Here is an 18,869-nt window from a genome sequence, read left to right as displayed (position 1 = left end):
GACAAGACCCCCATCTGAATTTGAGCCCTGAGAAGCTTCCTCATCATCCTGTCCACATCGGTCTCTGAGAGACTTCACGAAGACCGAGATGAGGAAACGGGTCTGGAAAAAGTTGTAGATTAAATGGCCTTTGAAGGGGAAAGCAGAGTCATTGGCTTCTGATGGTAAACCGGGGTATGGCTCCTCAACAACGGATCTGATGCTTTAGTATCCAAGGTAGAGGTGCTTGGAACAGAAGATCCGGAGATAAGGACAGTTTTAATGCTGCCTTAGCTTTGCTTGGATCTGACTTTGTTGAGTCCAACAATGTCTTAGGATCTGAGGGAGTTCTGGGATCCAAGGGTGGCTTGGTCACTTGGATCCAAAAAGGTCAGCTCAGAGAATTTTCATCTCTTCTCACATGATTCCAACAAGGCCCCTGGAGAAGCATAAAGGGCTCATCATTTTTACTTAGAGCTACCATGCTTTGAGAGGGGTTGAGCCCCAGAAGGCAGTGATGATTCTGGCAGAAGGCCCTTCAAAATAAGCTTATTTCTTCTGTTGGACAAGGCCTGGGGATTAAAGGATGTACAGACTGCACAAGCCACATTTAAATGACCTGGCCCTAAACAAGAAACGCACTTCTTGTGGGCATCCGAACTGGGGATCTTATGCATACAAGAAGTGCATCCTTGAAGCTTGTTGGTTTGTCCGACATCTTTTAATAGAGGTAAATCGCTCTCCCAAGAAAAAATGGAAATATCCAGACACACACACACACACACTAAGCAACAAAGTTAAACTATAATTCTAATAAAGGCAAGGTTACTGTTACAGCCTTTTTTTTTTTTTTTTTTTTAACAAACTTGCAAACAGAAAAGGAAAGTACCAATTGCACGAAGAGAAAAGTGAAAAAGATGAAAAAGGCAGCAGTCTCCAACGCCTGCAGTTGTCTATAAAGAAAGAAGGATAGAAAGGATAACAGCAGCAGCAGCAGCAAATAGAATTCAAAGTTAAATCTAACTTAACTCTCAACAGCCCACCAGAGACTCAGAAACCATGTCTGGACGCAATGGCGGCAAATGAGATCTGAGAAGTTAGGGAAGGTATGATGCATTATGGGAAGAGGGAGGAGCTCAAGACTCAGATCCAGAAGTCTAGGAAATGCAGCCCAGCTAGATCAGAGACCCATCAGTGAGAAAGAATGAAAAGGACAAAATCAGATCACATTTTTACGAAGCATCCATTCTTGAGCTTGTGTGTTGGACCTGCTTAACTTATTCACTCCAGTGGAGCTCAGGAAGTTTGCACTGTAACTTCCAATGGGTGGATCATAAGCCTTTTGATAGAATGAAATTATGTCCTCACATTTCAAACAAATGTTCATATCTCTGGAAGCATAGGGGTTATGAAAGAAGTATAAATGTCAATCTCTTCAGCACAAACTATTTTTATAGTGGTAACATTCTTTAGGTTCTAGGTCTTAAACTAAATGTTGTAAGTCACAATTAACACAAACTATTACATTTGTAATAGTTTGTAAACAACTTACAATATCTCAATAACCACTCAAGATACACACATACAGTCAGCAGTATTTTATTCATCTAACTGTGAGCTTTCATACGAGACAAAGGTCTGAATGTGTTACTTGGTCGTTCAGATATTTAGAAAAATATGAAAATTATATCTGTATAAATTAATATCATAAAAGCAACAGTTAATACATCTATTTACCTGCACTAAACCAAGGTTAAATATTAATGCAGTTGAGTTTGCCATTGTGCAAAACTTTAAAATAAAATCTTTCAAAACATTGTACATTGCATGGTTTTGGAATTATTAATGCAAATATGAACAAGCAATATTTGACGCCTAGAGGCGTCAGTAGGAGTTAACTGCAAAACACCTAGAGGCATCACCCGAGATTGTGCTCTGAGGGAATGTAAACTGCCTGAAGAATCACTTGATATGGACAGCTAGACCCCAGACCTGAAGAACTAGTATGCAAAGAAGGCAGGACCTTGGACCCCTTCCTTGTTGATATACCATATCACTTTGGAATTGTCTGTGAAAATTTTGAAGAACCCAGGATGAAAAGGGAATGAAAAGCCTGAAGAGCTAGACATAGAGCTCTCCCCTCCTTTATATTGATGTAGTCCACCCTCTGATGAAAAGATCAGAGACTCTGAACCTTGAGATAGATGAAGGAGGCTCCCCATCAAATGTCTGAGGAGTCTGTAAAGAGCTTTTGTGTCAGGACTGGAGCTTTTAAAAGGAAGCCCCAGGTTGAGAGAAAGTTGATGAATCCACCACCGAAGTTTGAGCGTGAGACAGGGAATGAAGGGTACTGGGAAGTCCAGTCAGTCGCAATGTTGGAGCCACAATGAATTGAGGTACCACTGAAGTTTTCTTATGTATAGCCTGGCCAGAGGGAGCATAGGAAACATGGAAGCCATGAACCTAAGGACTGAGAATTTCACTTGCCGTGACTGAAGACAGAGAAAGAAGAGACTGGAAAAAAGTGAGAGATCGGGCCTTAGGAACAGGCGGGGATGCTCTGAAGCCTACAACCAAGAAAAATATGATCCAGAGAAGGCATCAAGGATGATTTCTTGAAGCCAGACTAACAGGGAAATAGCAAACTTGAGATCCTGCAGCAGAGCATAAGGGGAAAAAGCTTGAATGGCAGACTGCTCACGTAAGGAAAGATCAACTCCTCTCATCTTGCAAAAGGCAATGACAGGAGCGAGGCATCTGGTAAATACCCTTGGGTCAGGAGAGAGGCCAAAGTAGAGAACTAAAGAAGCAAGGAAGAAACAAACAAAAATTTCCTGAAAAGTGGATGGATAGGGATATGAAGGAATGCATCCTTCGGTCAAAAACTAAAGAAGCAAGGAAGAAACAAACAAAAATTTCCTGAAAAGTGAATGGATGGGGATATGAAGGAATGCATCCTTGAGATCCAGAAAGACCAGAAAGGCCTGTGGTAGAAGGGGAAATAGTCTGAAAAGACAACACCTGAAAGGAAGGAATTCTGAGAAAGTTGTTGAGCTGGGAAAGATCCATAATTAGTCTCCCAAGTGCCCTTCTTTATGGGAACCAAAACTATTTTGGAATAACCCCCTCCCTCACCTGGACAGGAGGCACAGCTTGAATGGTGCCCTGGACCTAAAGAGAATGGAGCACCTCTGGGAAAAGAGAAATTCCAAAGAAGGATGAGAGATGCAAAAAAGGGAGGGAGGGATTTCCAAACCATAAAATATCCCTGGCAGATAATGGACAGAACCTAAAAGTCTGTTGTGATCTTAAACCAATTTGGAAGAGACAGGGAAAGACGGATGGATAAGGAACCTGGCTGAGGAAAAGGGGGAAAACAAAGCTGTCAAATGGAACCTGGCTTATCCTGAAAAGCAGGTTCCTGGGAATTAGGGGTTTGAGAAGAGTTAGCAGTATAATAAAGATGATAATCCCAGCGAAACAACAAAATTGCAAACACACCAAAGGTGAATGAACGCCAGGAATACAGGATACTGTGCTGGAAACACTTAATTTATTGACATAAAATAGGTTGAGCGCTTTCTACAGAAGTAAATCTGTCTTCTTCAGAACATCATAGCATGGAATCATGACGCTTATATATCATAATTGAAGTAAAAAGCCCGCCCTTACACAGAGCAGCAGATGCTCAGCAGCATGAAGGGGAAAGAAGGTTTCAAAAGAGTTAGCAGTAGGCACATGTCTAGAACCATTTTTCCCTTCGACCGAGGACAACACTGCCTACAAACAAAAGCAGACTTGGAGGGATAATTGCTCTGAAACATAAGAATCAGAGAAACAAATAGGTTTCAACTCCTGCAAGGCTTTACTCTTATGCTGGAGACACCTGAAAAGTTCAGCAGCAGCACCAAAAAGATTTTTATTAACCAAAGGAGCATCCAACAAAATGCCTCATAACAGAACCAAAGGCAACAGCCCTGGAGGAGACATCAGCTGTGCCCTACTGCATTTGACTGAATGGTGTGCAATTTGAGAGGTACAACTCAGCAGGGAAAAAGTAGAAGCCTTCCCGTCAGAATCTGGAAAGACCGAAACTAGTTTGGAAGCCTGAGAAAGGAGGGCCAAAACATAACCTGATCATATGCATCTGGTAGTTGATGGCCCGGAAGGATAAACTGGCAACAGTGCAAACCTTTTTGCCCAGCTGCTCTGTAGCCCTACTAACCTTATCTGAAGGGAGCAACTTGGCAGAGGGCAAGAACTTGGAGGGTTTGTCAGAAAAGACAGACAAGACAGAAGGGCATTTATAAAGAAATTTACATTTGTCAGACACATTGTAAAATCTATTAGGGTTTTTTGGGTGCAGGGTGCTGACAATCAGGGGCCACAGAAGCCTCTGAAAATTTGTCCAGGAGGGCAGCCAGAATAGGAGGAATAGCTCATGGCTTAGCAGACTCCATCTGGAGGAGCTCATAATATCTTTTCTGAATGTCAGAGACTTGAGAACAATCCCACTTAAACTTCATCATGCAGGCCACAGTATCTCCAAAAGAGAGTTCATCCAAAGGAAAATTTGGACTACTAGATCCTCTGCCTCTGAACCATAGTTCAATGGGGAAGGAATTTGAGAAGAGTAAGCCATGGACTCTTCTCCAGAATCTAGATCCTCATCTGAAGAATCTAGTTCCCTGGGTCTTTAAAGAGGAGTGAAAGACCAGGGAGGGGCAGACAGACACCCCCTGAGGAGGCTTTAAAGCCATTAAAGCATTAAAAAAAAAACATAGTAAAATCCTGCCATTCATGTGGGGGATCCTTAATTAGGAAAATATGCTTGGTTTTCTGTTTCTTTTTCTGCAGGATGTCTGCACAAAACACCTTCAGAGGGTCAGACCCCTGGCGACATTCAATAAGCATACTAGGACTCTCCTCCCTAATGAAGAGCTGCAGAATCCCCCTGGGTCCTTCAGATATAATCAGTCACGGTTCCCCCACCAATGTTGGGAGCAGACCTTTTGTAAAGCCTCCGAAGACATGCAAGAAGTCTTATCCATGCCAGCCTGCAACAGAGTCGTTGCAGAGGAATCCAACAAAACAACCGAATGATCCTCTAGGCTTTCAGTAGCTTCGAGAGGGACATCCAGAGCAGGCTAAACAGCAGCTGTATCAGACCGAAGTATTTTGGCCTTTTTTTGGCAGATGGCTGACCCTCAGGATGGGAAGGTTCCACCACAGCATCTTGGGCCAACAGCTTAAGATGCTGGTTTTCGAGGTAAACAAAGTCCAGGAAGCAGTTGTAGAAAGTACAGTTGTGTACACTTATCATAAATGTAGATGTTTGTGTGCATTCACTGTTGCAGTCATCACATTTGGGTTATCTGCTTGCAGTAGCCCTCAGTCAGCCTGATTAACTAAATCTTGGGTCCTGCGTCGGTTGCTGTCCCTTCTTCCGTGACGTCAGGGGTATAAAACATGCAGCTGATGCCATTACATCAGTTTTTCTTGCCCCAGATGTCAGGTGCCCCCCTAATGGGAAGCAATTAAATCAATAAATACACAAGGTTATACCTCCAACAAAAAAGCAAATACACCGAAAAGCTTTTGAGCATAGTAAAGGAAAGTAGAGGTATAGCCAAAAGAAGCAAGGGGGCTGGAGGCAGGGTAACCAGGACTACAACAGTGAATACACCTGAACATCTACATTTATGGTAAGTGTAAACAACTGTACTATGCTCTTCATGTTTCACTGTTGCAGTCATCACATTTGGGTAGATTCCCAAAGCTAAGGATGGGAGGAGGAATTTAGATAGCATTAGGACAGCTATAAGGCCCTGCAAGACTGCAGTGGCAAAGCCAGCTCTGGATTTAGAGAAAATTGGCAGATGGTAATGCTTGGTGAAAGTATGTACAGAATTCCACTTAGCAGCTTCTAGGATGTCCCTGGTAGGGACGCCTCTGAGAAAGGCTGTAGAGGTAGATGCAGCTCTGGTTGAGTGGGGTCTGATCCCCTGTGGGATAGGTTTTCCATGGTGCTTGTAGCAGAAATGAATGCAATGGCCTATCCATTTGGAAATGGTTTGCTGTGAAATAGCCTTCCCCTCTGCCCCTGCAGCAAATGCCACCAGCAGTTGTTCAGATTTCCTTTGAGGTTTAGTCCTGCCCAAGTAGAATCTACGTTGTCTGTGCACATTTAAGGAGTGCAGTATCCATTCTCCTGTGTTCTGTGGATTAGGAAAGAAGGTTGGCAAATGAATGGACTGATTAAGGGCCACACTGGATACCACCTTGGGCATGAAAGAGGGATTGGCCCTGAGGGACACCCTGTCCACATGAAAGATGATGAAAAGGCTCCACTGCCATAAGGGCCTGTAATTGAGATACCCTTCTTGCTGAAGTGATTGCTAAAAGGAAAGCTGTTTTCCAAGAAAGGAATTTTAAGTCTGCAGTAGCAGCTGGCTTGAAAGGAGGAAGAGTGAGTTTCTCAAATACAAAGTTTAGGTCCCAGGCCGGGGTTGGAGCTCTCCTGGGTGGTCGTAAATGTCTGGCCCCTCTGAGGAACTGCTTGAGCAGTGGATGAGAGAAGAGGGGAGGTTCTGTGTTATAATGAGCTGAAATGACTGAGTCGTGAATTTTGATGGAGGAGAAAGACAGGACCTTGTGAAGCATCTCAGTTAAGTATTGTAAAATCTGAGGTAAACTGAGCACTGCTGTGCTCATCCCTTGAGATTGGTTCCAGGAACAGAATCTTTTCCATTTTTCAGCATAAGATTTTCTAGTACTAGGCCTCCTTGCCTCTAAAATGATATCCATCATTGGTTTGCTGAGGGATGGTAAAGGAGAGATTAGGTAATTAGCCAGGCTGCTAGGTTCAGTGTTTGAAGCTGAGGGTGCAGAATCCAGTTCTCCTGCTGAGACAATAGGGTAGGAGTCTGAGGCAGGTGCCATGGGGCCAATGGTGACACACTGCGCAAGAGGGGGTACCAGTGTTAGCGCGGCCAGTCTGGTGCAATCAAAATCGTCCTTGGTTTGTCTTGCTTGATCTTTAGTAGTACTTTGCAGAGCACAGGCAGAGGAGGAAAGGCATAAATTGAAAGGTTTTTCCAGCTGAAGGACAGAGCACTCACTTTCCAAGCTTGTTTGTGTGGAGTCCTTGTGCAAAATTTGTCCAATTGATAGTTATGGGGGGAGGAAAACAGGTCTATATCTGGGGTCCCCATTTGCTTGTCAACATGTTGAAAATCCTTGGTTCCATTTTCCACTCGTGTGGGTCCAGGATGTTTCTGCTTAGTTCATCTGCCAGTGTATTTAGTTTTCCTGGCAGGAATTGAGCTTGTACATGCACTTGGTAGCTCAGGGCTGTGTTCCATAATGCCATGGCTAGTCTGCAGAGGGGGTAAGAATGTGTACCCCCCCCCCTGCTTGTTTATGTACCACATAACAGTGGTGTTTGTCCGTCTTTACCATTAACTGTCCTGGAAGAATGTGGTCCTTGAAGGCTGTCAGAGCATTCTGTACAACTAACATGACTTTTTGATTGATATGCAGGTGTATTTGACTTGAGTTCCATTTGCCCTGAATGCACTTCCCTGCCAGGGGAGCCCCCATGCATAGTCTGATGTGTCTGTTAGGGTTTGGGTGGCAGGGGGTAGTGTGAATGGTAGTCCCTTATTTTGGTGGCAGGCCTCTGCCCACCAAAGGAACTCTAGGCATAGGCAAGGTATGATGGGAATCATTGTTTCTAGATCCTGAGAATTGACACCATAGGCTCTTTAGATACCACTGTAGTTTCCTCATATGCAGTCTTGCATATGGAATTAAAAGAATGCAACAGGCCATGAACCCCAAGGCTTGACGTATTTGCCTTGCAGATAGGGTTTTTGTGGCCACTTGTTTGAAGTAGGCTGTCAAACGAATTTGTTTCTCTGGCATGAGGAAAGCCATCTGGGAAGTTGTATTCAGGCTTGCTCCCAGGAATATAATTTGTTGACAGGGTACCAGGTGTGATTTACTTTCGTTTATGGTGTACCCCAGACAAGTTATCACCCTTTGTACAAAAGCCAGATGATTCAAAAGTATGTCCTGGCTTTCTGCCTGAATTAGACAATCGTCCAAGTATGGGTATATTTGAATATTTCTTTGCCTGCAAAATGCAATAACTGGAGCTAGGCACTTTGTGAATACCCTGGGCACAGTAGATAAGCCAAAGGACAGTGCACAGAACTGATAGTGTGTGTAGCCTGCTTTGAAGCGTAGGTATCTTCTGCAAGATTCCCCGATTGGGATGTGCAGATATGCTTCCTTTAAATCTAGTGTTGCCAACCAGGCATCCTTGCCTAGCACAGGGAGCAGCTGGTAAAGGGTCAGCATCTTGAATCTTGGAATCACCAAAAAGGTGTTTAGAGTAAACAGGTCCAGGATAGGATGCCATGAATTGTCTTTTCTGGGTACCAGGAAAAGTCTCGAGTAGAAACCTTATCCCTTTTCCTCTTCTGGTAACAAATGAATAGCCCCCATGCTTAAGAGAGAAAGTATTTGCTTTTGAGCCTCTACCCACTGATTTGGGGGTAGATCTGGCCACCCGCTTGGTGTTGGTAATGTGTGGAAGTGAAATCCCTGGGACACTATATTTAAAACCCATTTGTCCTGGGTAACGAGTTCCCAGTTCTTTGCATGAAGAGCAACCCCCCCCCACAAGGGGTCAGTCAGTTGAGAAGTGCTTGGAAGTTTTAAAAACAAGTCATTGAGACACTTTACCATATGGGGGAGTTTTATTACTCCGATATTTGGAAGTGGAGGCCCCCCGCTGCTTAGTCCTGTGCGTACACTGGGACTGAAGCCTGGGAGCTCTTTTAGATCTGGGTTTGGACTGAGAAGGTCTGGAAGAGGCAGAAAATTGGAAGGCTAATGTCTACTAAACCTTGGAGGTTGTACTTGCAAAAAGCTTTAACAGTTTGCATAGATTTAGCTTTTTCCTCAATCTTTTTAAGAATTCTTCTGCCTTGTTGCCAAAAAGGCTTTCCTGGTTTAAGGGGGCATCCAGTAATTTTGCTTTAACATGATCTGGCAAGGATTGCTCCTTAAGCCAAGCATGCTTTCTAAGTACAGACCCAGTCACAGCAGCCCTGCAAGATGCCTCTAGTGAATCAAAACCACATTGTAAAGTATGTTTTCCAACTTATTCAGCTGAATGCAGTAAATGCTGTAAATCCTTATTTTCAGTACAATCAGAAATCAACACTTTCTGTTTAAGCAATCCAATAATATGCTGCTGATACTTTAACATATGAAACTGACAGTTTAAGGCCCTAATGGCCAAAGTTGCAGAAGTATATACCTTCTTACCCCATCTATCCAGCACCCTGGAATCTCTGTCAGAGGGGTAGGATTTTTGGCAGTAGTAGCTTTAATGCCCTTGGGTCCCTGGGAAATGGTCTCAGGATCCGAAGTAGGATTTTTAAAAAGGAACTTGTGAAAGTCAGGGACCCTGTAATATCTATCAGGTTTTCTGGGAGCAGGAGGAGTCAGGGGCCAAGCTAGATTCCGAAAAGGCATCATCAACAATGTCTTGTACAGGAGGTATGGCTAAAGGCCTGTGCTGGGGCAGGAGTAAGAAATCCCTAAGCCTCTTTTTAGAATCAGAGAAATCCTGACTTTCCCAACGAAAATGTTCCCTGAGAGTATGCAAAGTTTCACCAAAAGAGAAATCCTCTGGGGGGAAGCAGAGGGGAATAGAGTCCTCAGCATCAGAATCCTCATAAGTAGATAAGGGTAAATCTTGGTCATCGAGGAAACAAAATTCAGATTCCTGGTCAGAAGTATGATGAGCAAACTCAGTCCTAGGTCTCTTAGAGGGGGAAGGCTGGCTTCCCCTGATTAAAGTAATAAGATCTTCAGCCATTCTTATCATTTGTTTTTTAGGCATAGAGGCCTGACCATGCGGTCTGGACGTCAGTTTTCTAAGCCATGGTTCGAGTTGTAGGCCTTGAAGAAGAAGAAGATGGCATCGGTTTAATACGCAAGTCAGTAGGCCTGAAAACACCCTCAGAAGCCGATGCCTGCACAGTGGCTCTGGACCCATCCAAGGTAGAGACATCCGCAGGTTCCATAGTTGAAGCATCTTGCGGCATACCGGACACCGAATGGGTCTCTGTAGAGGCCTGTGAATATGAGGTAGCGGGTATCAGGGGCTGCGAAAGCGCCTCAATGAGTACCGGCGAACTGGCGACTGGCTTAGGAGAAGCATCGTCGGCAGCTTTGGACCTAAGCGGCTTGTCTCTGTCTTTATCATTGCATTTTTTCAGAATGTCGATAGTCAGATGGCTTACTGAAGATATTCTGGATAATTGAACAGAGCACAAAAATATTTAAAAGTGAAAATATACAGACGACGGATAGAGGTACGTTGTGGTCAGGGCCTAGGCGAGGAATGCAGTACGAATGAAAATTTTTATGAGGTATTTGCTTTCCACAAGTAATGCAAATATTTACTTTTTCTGACATCGGTTTAGAGCAAGAAAAAGTTTCCCCAAGGGGTACTTAGCTTTTAGTTGAAGACTTCGGTTCTGAAACTCGAAAACGAAAATTCAGGAGTCGGCCGACCGGCACTTGCGAGCTGCTTCTGCTCCGGGCACCGCACATCAAGAAAGACCAATGTAATGGCGTCGGCTGCATGTTGTATACCCCTCACGACCTGACGTCATAGAAGAAGGGACAGCAGCCGACGCAGGACCCAAGACTTTGTTAATCAGGCCAACTGAGGGCTATTGCAAGCAGATAACCCAAATATGATGACTGAAACAGTGAAACACAAAGAACATCAGCTAAACGTACTGGTGAACCAACACAAAATTAAATCCAGTAACAAAAAGGCACAGCACGACCATCCATGTAAAGCAAGGTTTATTACTTCAAGCTTTCGAGTTGAAAAGCTTTTTCAAGAATGAAAGCAGTACATTAAAACCACAAAATAAATATAGAACACCAGCCAATCACATAACATATCTCATAAACATATCATATAATTATACAATTTACATAATTAATATAGTTGGCTAAGCCTAGGTCACTAAAAAACTTCATTAAAAACAATGGTCAACTTAACAAATTTCATTACTGCCCAAAAAGCTCCACAGGACAACTGTAATACTCTAACATATGCTTGTCTTAATTTCAAAATGGGTTTAATACTATTTAGCTTTATTAAGCCCTGGAAAGACATCAGATCTAAAAAAAGTTTATCCATTTGTATTCTGCTCTCTCTGTGGCATTCACAATGCCCCCCCTTGTTTTTGCAAACTCTCTGCAGTATCCTAAATTTAAATGTATGTTTATTTCCACAATGTAAAATATGCTTACTAAGTTAATTTGTCTCAACCCCCCTTTTCATATCAGGTAAGTGGGATGCAATTCTCTCCTTGAATTTACAGTTAGTTTTTCCAATGTAAAAACACAAACATTTTTCACAGTTAGCCAAGTAAACTAAGTTTTCACTACTGCACATCCCAAATGCCTTAAAATAAAATTAACGTGTTATAGGATGTATAAATCCTGTTTCCATATTAATGAACTTACAAAAGGTGAGTTATAAAGGGACTGTCCCCTTGTTAAATCTATGTAACTCTTCATTTTTATCAAAATCTTTATAGCAAAGAAGTTGTTTGAGCTTCTTCTCTTTCTTATATATAGAATAAGGCTTTTCTCCTACTAGTTTCCTAACATTAACATCAGAACTAAGAACAGTCCAATTTCTTTTAATTATGGACTGAATCTGCCTAGAATCTGTTGTACTTCATCATATATCCTAATGTATTAAATCCAGCTTCTCTCACCGGGCTGTTCTTCTGGGCATTATTGCCTTCTCTAAGTAAATACGGTTTAGCCACACTAGGCCTTTCAGATTTAACATATTCTACATTCTGGTGAATTTTTAGAGTCATTGAGAATGTTTTTGGATATGAATATGACAAATGTATTGTTTGTAACTATGGACACTAAGTCCTTATTTACGGTTAATCCTAACAATATAGGCATTGAATATGTTAGAGAATTTCTAGTTAAGCACAGCACTTTTATAGCAAATAAAATTTCACTGCTATGTTCTCTACTGGAGATTGTTCTGCAAACTAATGTTTTCATGTTTGGGGATGATGTGTATCATCCGACTTCAGGAGTAGCGATGGGCACACCTGTAGCAAATAGCTATGTTAACAGTGTTGGCTAGATGGGAAGAATATACTATTTTTGATTCTAACAAAAATTAATACTATAACGGTGCTTTAATGCACTATAAACGTTTTGTAGGTGAGACAGTATTACTGTGAAGAGGTAGCAAGGAGGCATTGGAGCTATTTGTTGAACATCTACAAAATAGCACCAGCTTCCTTAAGTTTGAAAGGTCTTGTTCAGTAGAGGAAATCACTTTCTTGGATGTTAAACTGATGAATATTGATGGTATAATTCCTACATCTATATATAGGAAAGAGATACAAGCAACTAGATATGTACACAATTGCAGTATGCACCCCATTCATGTTTATAAGGGTGTAGTAAAAAGTCAATTTTTGAGAGCCAGTAGGCTAAACACCACTGAAGAAGGGTTTGCAGCTGAAATTATACTATGACACAGGACTTTTTGGCAAGAGGTTACAGTAGAGATTTATTAACTATGTGTAAAGATGTCAAAGTAGTAAGAAGAAGCAGTTTTCCAAGTGATTAACCTTATGTCAGCCAGACAGGCAGGATTCAGAGGGTGACACTCGGTTCTTAAAGCACAAAACTTAGATCCCAGTGAGGATGAACTTGTCTACGAAAAGCTTTATGGTGAAAAACTCCTTTTAGAAAATGTTAGAAACTGTTTCACAACAAACAGAAGAAACAGGAGGATTCACAGGCAGACATGTTGAAATAGCTGCAAGATTAACCTTTACAGAGGAATGGGAAGTCAGAGGATAGCAACTCACAGAAATATTTGAGCACCCGTAGTACAAAATCCCTGCTGATTCTCTGTCACTGGCTAGGTTACAGACTAGAAAATCTCTTTCATTTGTCAATATATGATTTTCTAGTAGCAGATTTCTTGCCTCGTTCAGTACCTACGACACATCCTTGTGAAAGAGGTGCCTAAAAGGTATTACAATTGAATTTTCCAGACAGTCAGTTGAAGTTGTCTGATGTTAAGGTGCATCAAACTCCCCTTTGATTTGTGTGAGTAGATCCAGAATGTGAGTAAGCTTGTAGTAATTCGCCCTTTGCCAATTCCATTAGAAGGGAGAACAAATTTTGACTGGGCCAGAAAGGAATCAGCACAGTGATTTTTGAAGAGTCTTTTTGAATCTTTAGAATTACCTGGAAGATCACTGGAAAGGGTGGAAATGCATATAGCACCCCAACCAGAAGAATGAAAGAGCACTTGTTCTCCAGGTCAGCTAACAAGTACTGCTGGAATAAGAATATGTTTAGTTGTCTGTTTTGAAAGGAGGCAAAGAGATCTACCCGAGATGTTCTCCACATCAGGACCGATTCCTGGAGGACCACTTCATGCAGTTTCCACTCATGAGGGTCTGCCACTGAACTGCTTAGCTTGTCTGCCACTATGTTTTACTCTAACAGTATGTAAGATGACTGAAGTGTTACAGAGTGCTGTAGAGCTAACTCCCAAGCTATCATTGCCACTTGGCACAGAGGATATGACCTAATGCTAACTTGTTTATGTACATCATCAATGTGTTGTGTACAATGATCTGGACAGGGCCTGGGTCCCAAATGACCCAGATACTTCATGGCAGGAATCAAAGCCAACATTTCTTTGATACTGATGTACTTTGGTCTGAATGAATTGCCTCAAAGGCCTTGCACTTTTACTTGCTTTTAATCGGCTCCCAAGCACAATCTGAGGAATTAGTCAACAGAGATTGTGCTGAGAGTGGGTGGAGAAAAGGGAGACCTAGACTGTGCTGATCCCAACACTAATGTCGGGTATGACTTTATTAAGTCAAAGACTGGAATTTGAAACTCCAGGGGATGCCAATGTTGGGTCCACATATTTTTGAGGTACAAATGAACCTCTCCATCTCATGTGTAGTCTGGCAAAGGGAATCATGACAATCATAGAAGCCATTCTGACAGTAGTTTGAGACTGGCTAGAAAAGCTCATGAAGACTTCCAGATACAAATCCACCTTCTCATGAGGAAGAAAAGGCTTTTGCATTACAGTGTCTACTAGGCAAACTAGAAACACAATCCTGTGAGACAGTTTGAGAAGATTTTTGCATAATTATCTGGAATCCTTGACTGTTTGGCACAGAAGATACCTTTGTTAGAGACTCCTAACAACTGAGAAAAGACTGCACAAATGAGCAAGCTGTCTAAATACAGAAAAATGTGGATACCCTTCATTCTGCAGTGGGCCTCCACTTAGGACTAGACACTTTGTAAACACTCTTGATGAAGTGGACAGCTTAAAGGGGTAATGCAGAGACTTGATAGTGTGGACCCAGATAAACAAAATCTTAACCTCTTGAAGTTGACTTTGGAAAGTAATAAGCATCTTTAATGTCATAACACTCTAATCTAGGACCAATGTTAAAACTCTTCGAATGGTCTACATCTTGAATTTTGTACTCTTCACAAAAAAAGACTGAGAAAAGATAAATCCAAAATTGGTCTCAAAGAGTGCTCCTTGTATGGAACCAGAAACATTCTGGAGTAAAATCCCTTTCCTATTTCTTCTGCAGGATCATGCTCTATTATTCCTGCCTATAACATGTTAGAACACTTGGGGAAGCAACTGTATTTGAATGGGTGGTTGGTGAAGAATTCACCTAAAATCGTTTCTATCCATTGCCAACTGTAACCCTCCTAGATCACCTTCAGAACCCATTTCTCTGAGAGAGAATCTATTACCATAAGGAAGCATCAAGGGTCAGATTCTGTGAAACAGGAAGAAATGCAGATGCATGAGGAGGGAAGGAAGGTGACCAGGTTTCTGGAATACTAACTTTGAGGAGGGCACCTGATCCTATTTTGGGGGGGGGGGGGGGTCATTGTTTTTTGGGATTGTTATTGGTCCCCTCCTGCCATCTCTTCTTAGGTGTCTGCCTGTCAGCAGGTGACACTGCTTGCTTATGTTGTCTTTTAAAGGGAGTACAGGGTTTGGAAGGGGAAAAAACAGAGAACCTGAAAAATCCTAGAAATGTCCTGCATTACTTTACCCCTCTCATCCCACTGCTTGAGGACCTGAATTGCAGAGGGCCCAAATAAAACCTCCATCTCCAGTGGAACCAAAGTTTCTGACTAAATTATTTGAAAACTTTTGAGTACATACCAGATAAATCTTCTCAAGACTGTAGCTGAAGCAGAAGCCCTGGAAAAACTATCAGCACAATGAGATACACTTAAGGCATGTTAATGAGATACACTTAAGGCATGTTTAGAAACTTGAGACATGTTAGAAAATCTAGTTTAAGACCGACCCACTTTCAAGAGGTTGGGAAGCAGAAAACTCTCTCAAACTATTGGCACATTCAGCATAAACTTCCACATGTAGCCCTAGTAATTAAAAATTCTAAAGGCCAAAGTAGAGGAAGCAAACGGCCTCTTACCTAGTTTGCCCAACAGCTTAATCTCTTTATCCCCAAGAACTGGGTTGGGGGGGTGAGGAGTCTGTTTGCAGCAGCAGCAGTAAGATAAATAGCTGTTGGATCTGCTCTAAGACAAGAAAAGAGATTTATTAATTTGAAAGACTTTATACTGTTTGCCTCCCTTTTTAGGTACTGATGGCTGAAAATTAGATGAGTTGCAAGTGGCACTGAAATCATCCTCCAAAGCTGGAAGAATGGGAGGAATTGGTACAGTATATAGGACTTCTTGTTCTAATAAATCATAGTATCCTTCCAGTTCAGGGGGAACATCCACCTGTTCCCATGAAACACATCCTTTAATCTGGAGTGCAGTTTCACACTCAATATCTAAAGAGACAGAGTCTTGGACTACAGAACTTTCAGGTGATACAACCCTGTTACTGCTCACATTACAATTAATCAGAAAGAACATCCTCATCACTGGGAGTGGAGGAATGAGGGAGAGAAGAAGGCACTTGGTAGCCAGTACTGACAGTCTGTAACAAACACCTTGCTAAGGCAAGAAAATAATTTTTACACATAGAAACAATCGCTCCATTATCAGAATGATTAACTTTTGAATTCCTTTTCTAGGATCATCCTTGGAAGAAGGCAGAGTAGGAGAAGGCATATCATCTCAAGCAAGAGATGTCTTTCCCCAGTAACCCTGAGAAACCTTACTTGGGTGTCCCTCACAACTACAATGAAAGGTTCTCCCATGCCCATGCTGAACATTTTTAACAGCTTAAAAGAATGGGTCTGATCCCCAACTGCATAGCGGCCAGCAAGGCCAAACCAGTAAATTCACAGAAACCAGTCAGTGGTCTGAGGAACCAGCAACAGCCACTGCAGTCACCCACCAACAGATGAGGCATTGACTGAGCTCACAAGAAGGTAAGGGCTAGCACTTCAACTATATTTTTTTCTTGTTAAGTACGTTGGAACAAGCAGCAGAAGGACTGGGGTAAATATACATGCTGCAGTCAAGAAAGAGGCCTGATTGCTGGTAAGCTATACTAGAAGGAGCTGGTCAGAAGGCAAGATGTCACTTACTGCACACAAGCAGTACACAATTCTGCAAAAAAAGTCCCAATTCTCCAACACAAACTGTCACAAAGTGTATGTAAAAATTTTGGAGGACAACAGTCTTAACAAAATATTAGACCAGTTGCCACAGTTAACATGCAGGAGGGGACCTAATCTAAAGTGCCTTGTTGAGAGGAAAAAATTGGTCAAGCATTGCATTGGCATGAGTAAGTGTGGGAGGTGTCCCCAGTGCAAATATATTAAAACAACTAACAAAATAAAGATAAGGGATAGGGCATACTTTATACAGGGGAGGTTTAATTGTGATGCCCAGGGGGTTGTTTATAGAGCTCTATGCGAGGACTGTAAGGCTTACTATATTGGTAAGACCGAGAGAAAGATTAAACAAAGAATACACGGACACCAATATAGTATTAATAAAAACATAACTACCAGTGCTATAGCAAAACATGTTTTGGAGCATCCTACACATAAATTCACCTTTGTGGTATTACAACAAATTAAATAATATGAGAGAAGGACCGTGGGACCTCAAACTTGAGTGTGAATATATGTGGCAAGTCCATACATCAGCCCATATACCCCCAGGGCTTAATGAATTTTTATCCATCAAATGTTTGCTCAAACTTAAAGCACTTGTTAGATAGTTGCTTATCATTAGCGGTTTGATTTTTCTTTCACTAGGGTCCTTAAAAATGGTCAAAGTTTGCATTAAATTTGGCGCATATGTAGGTTTTATTTTCATAAGATGTGTCAACCTTTTCTGCTTCCTATATAGGTTCAATGTGTTTTTTCCAAAGTTGCATTTTGTGTATAGGGCTCAATTTGTTATACAACTAGATTTGTTCAACTGTCTCCACCTATCAGCAAGAGTTAGTTACTAATGGTGCGGCGTTATCGTGAATTTTATTCACATGTATTTTACATTTATAGTCTAGGATTAATATACATAAAATGTTTTTATATATGTAAATGTAAAATAATTTTTTATTTAAATGTGTGTGTGTGTGTGTATATATATATATATATATACATATATATATATATATATATATATATATACATATATATATATATATATATATATATATATATATATGTATATATATATATATATATATATATATATATATATATATATATATATATATATATATATATATATATATATATATATGTATATATATATATATATATATATATATACATATATATATATATATATATATATATATATATATATACATATATACACATATATATATATACATTTTTACCATGTGTTTAGATTTGTACAACTCAAGAAGGTTTGTACGACATTGTTACAAGGTTAAACTATGGGGTGTCTAGTAGCATGTTTAGCTAATTACGTTTCATAATTGAGTTATTGGGCTACTTGAGACTATTTAAAGTAGTGTTGTGTTGTTTGAGTTTTTGTCTGAAGAAGTTGGAGCATTTTCTCTAACGAAAGCACTTACAAATATTTACAATAAATAGCGCATTTAGTGTTCCTGGAGCCTGCTTGCTTTGTTGTTTTACCAGTATGTAAACATTCACACAACACCCAGATTCTGCCCTTAAAATCATCTTCTTCTTCTTCTTTCGGCTTTTCCCAGTTAGGGGTCGCCACAGCGGATCACCTGTTTCCATTTCTTCCTGTCCTCTGCATCTTGCTCTGTCACACCAACCATCTGCATGTCCTCTCTAACCACACCCATAAATCTTACTTTAGGCCTTCCTCTTTTCCTCTTACCTGGCAGCTTCATCCTTAGCATCCTTTTCCCAATATACTCTGCATACCTCCTCAGCACATGTCCAAACCAACGCAATCTCGCCTCTCTGGCTTTGTCTCCAAACTGTTCAACCTGGGCTGACCCTCTAATATACTTATTCCTAACCCTGTCTACCCTCGTCACACCCAGTGCAAATCTTAACATCTTTAACTCTGCCACATCCAGCTCGGACTCCTGCCTTTTTGTCAATGCCACTGTCTCCAACCCATATAACATAGCTAAGATTCTGCCCTTAAAATACACTTTCTCAGTTGTCAAAAAAAAATCAAATTAGCTTAAAACTGATAAATATGTTCCAAAGCCTGAACGGATATGTTAAATCTAGAAAGAAATTCCTAGAACTGAAATGATGGTATTCCAGGAATGTCTACAGACATTACTGAAAAGCTGGTATTCTTAAATTGATGTATTGCAATTCTGACAGAAAATAGGTATA

General features: G+C 41.2%; 1 protein-coding gene across 2 annotated transcripts in view; it reads right to left on the bottom strand.

Moving 5' to 3' along the window:
* Nucleotides 1-18,869, bottom strand: part of GALNT6 (polypeptide N-acetylgalactosaminyltransferase 6) — a 1,315,790-nt gene that overhangs the window by 333,514 nt on the left and 963,407 nt on the right. The gene's annotated exons all lie outside the window — the stretch shown is intronic.

Source organism: Protopterus annectens, chromosome 9.part0 (genome assembly GCF_019279795.1).
Source record: "Protopterus annectens isolate FY-2018-M chromosome 9.part0, PAN1.0, whole genome shotgun sequence".
NCBI classification, from domain to species: Eukaryota; Metazoa; Chordata; order Ceratodontiformes; family Protopteridae; genus Protopterus; species Protopterus annectens.
Note: the sequence above shows the minus strand (reverse complement) of the source record. Positions and strands in the feature narration are given on the sequence as shown.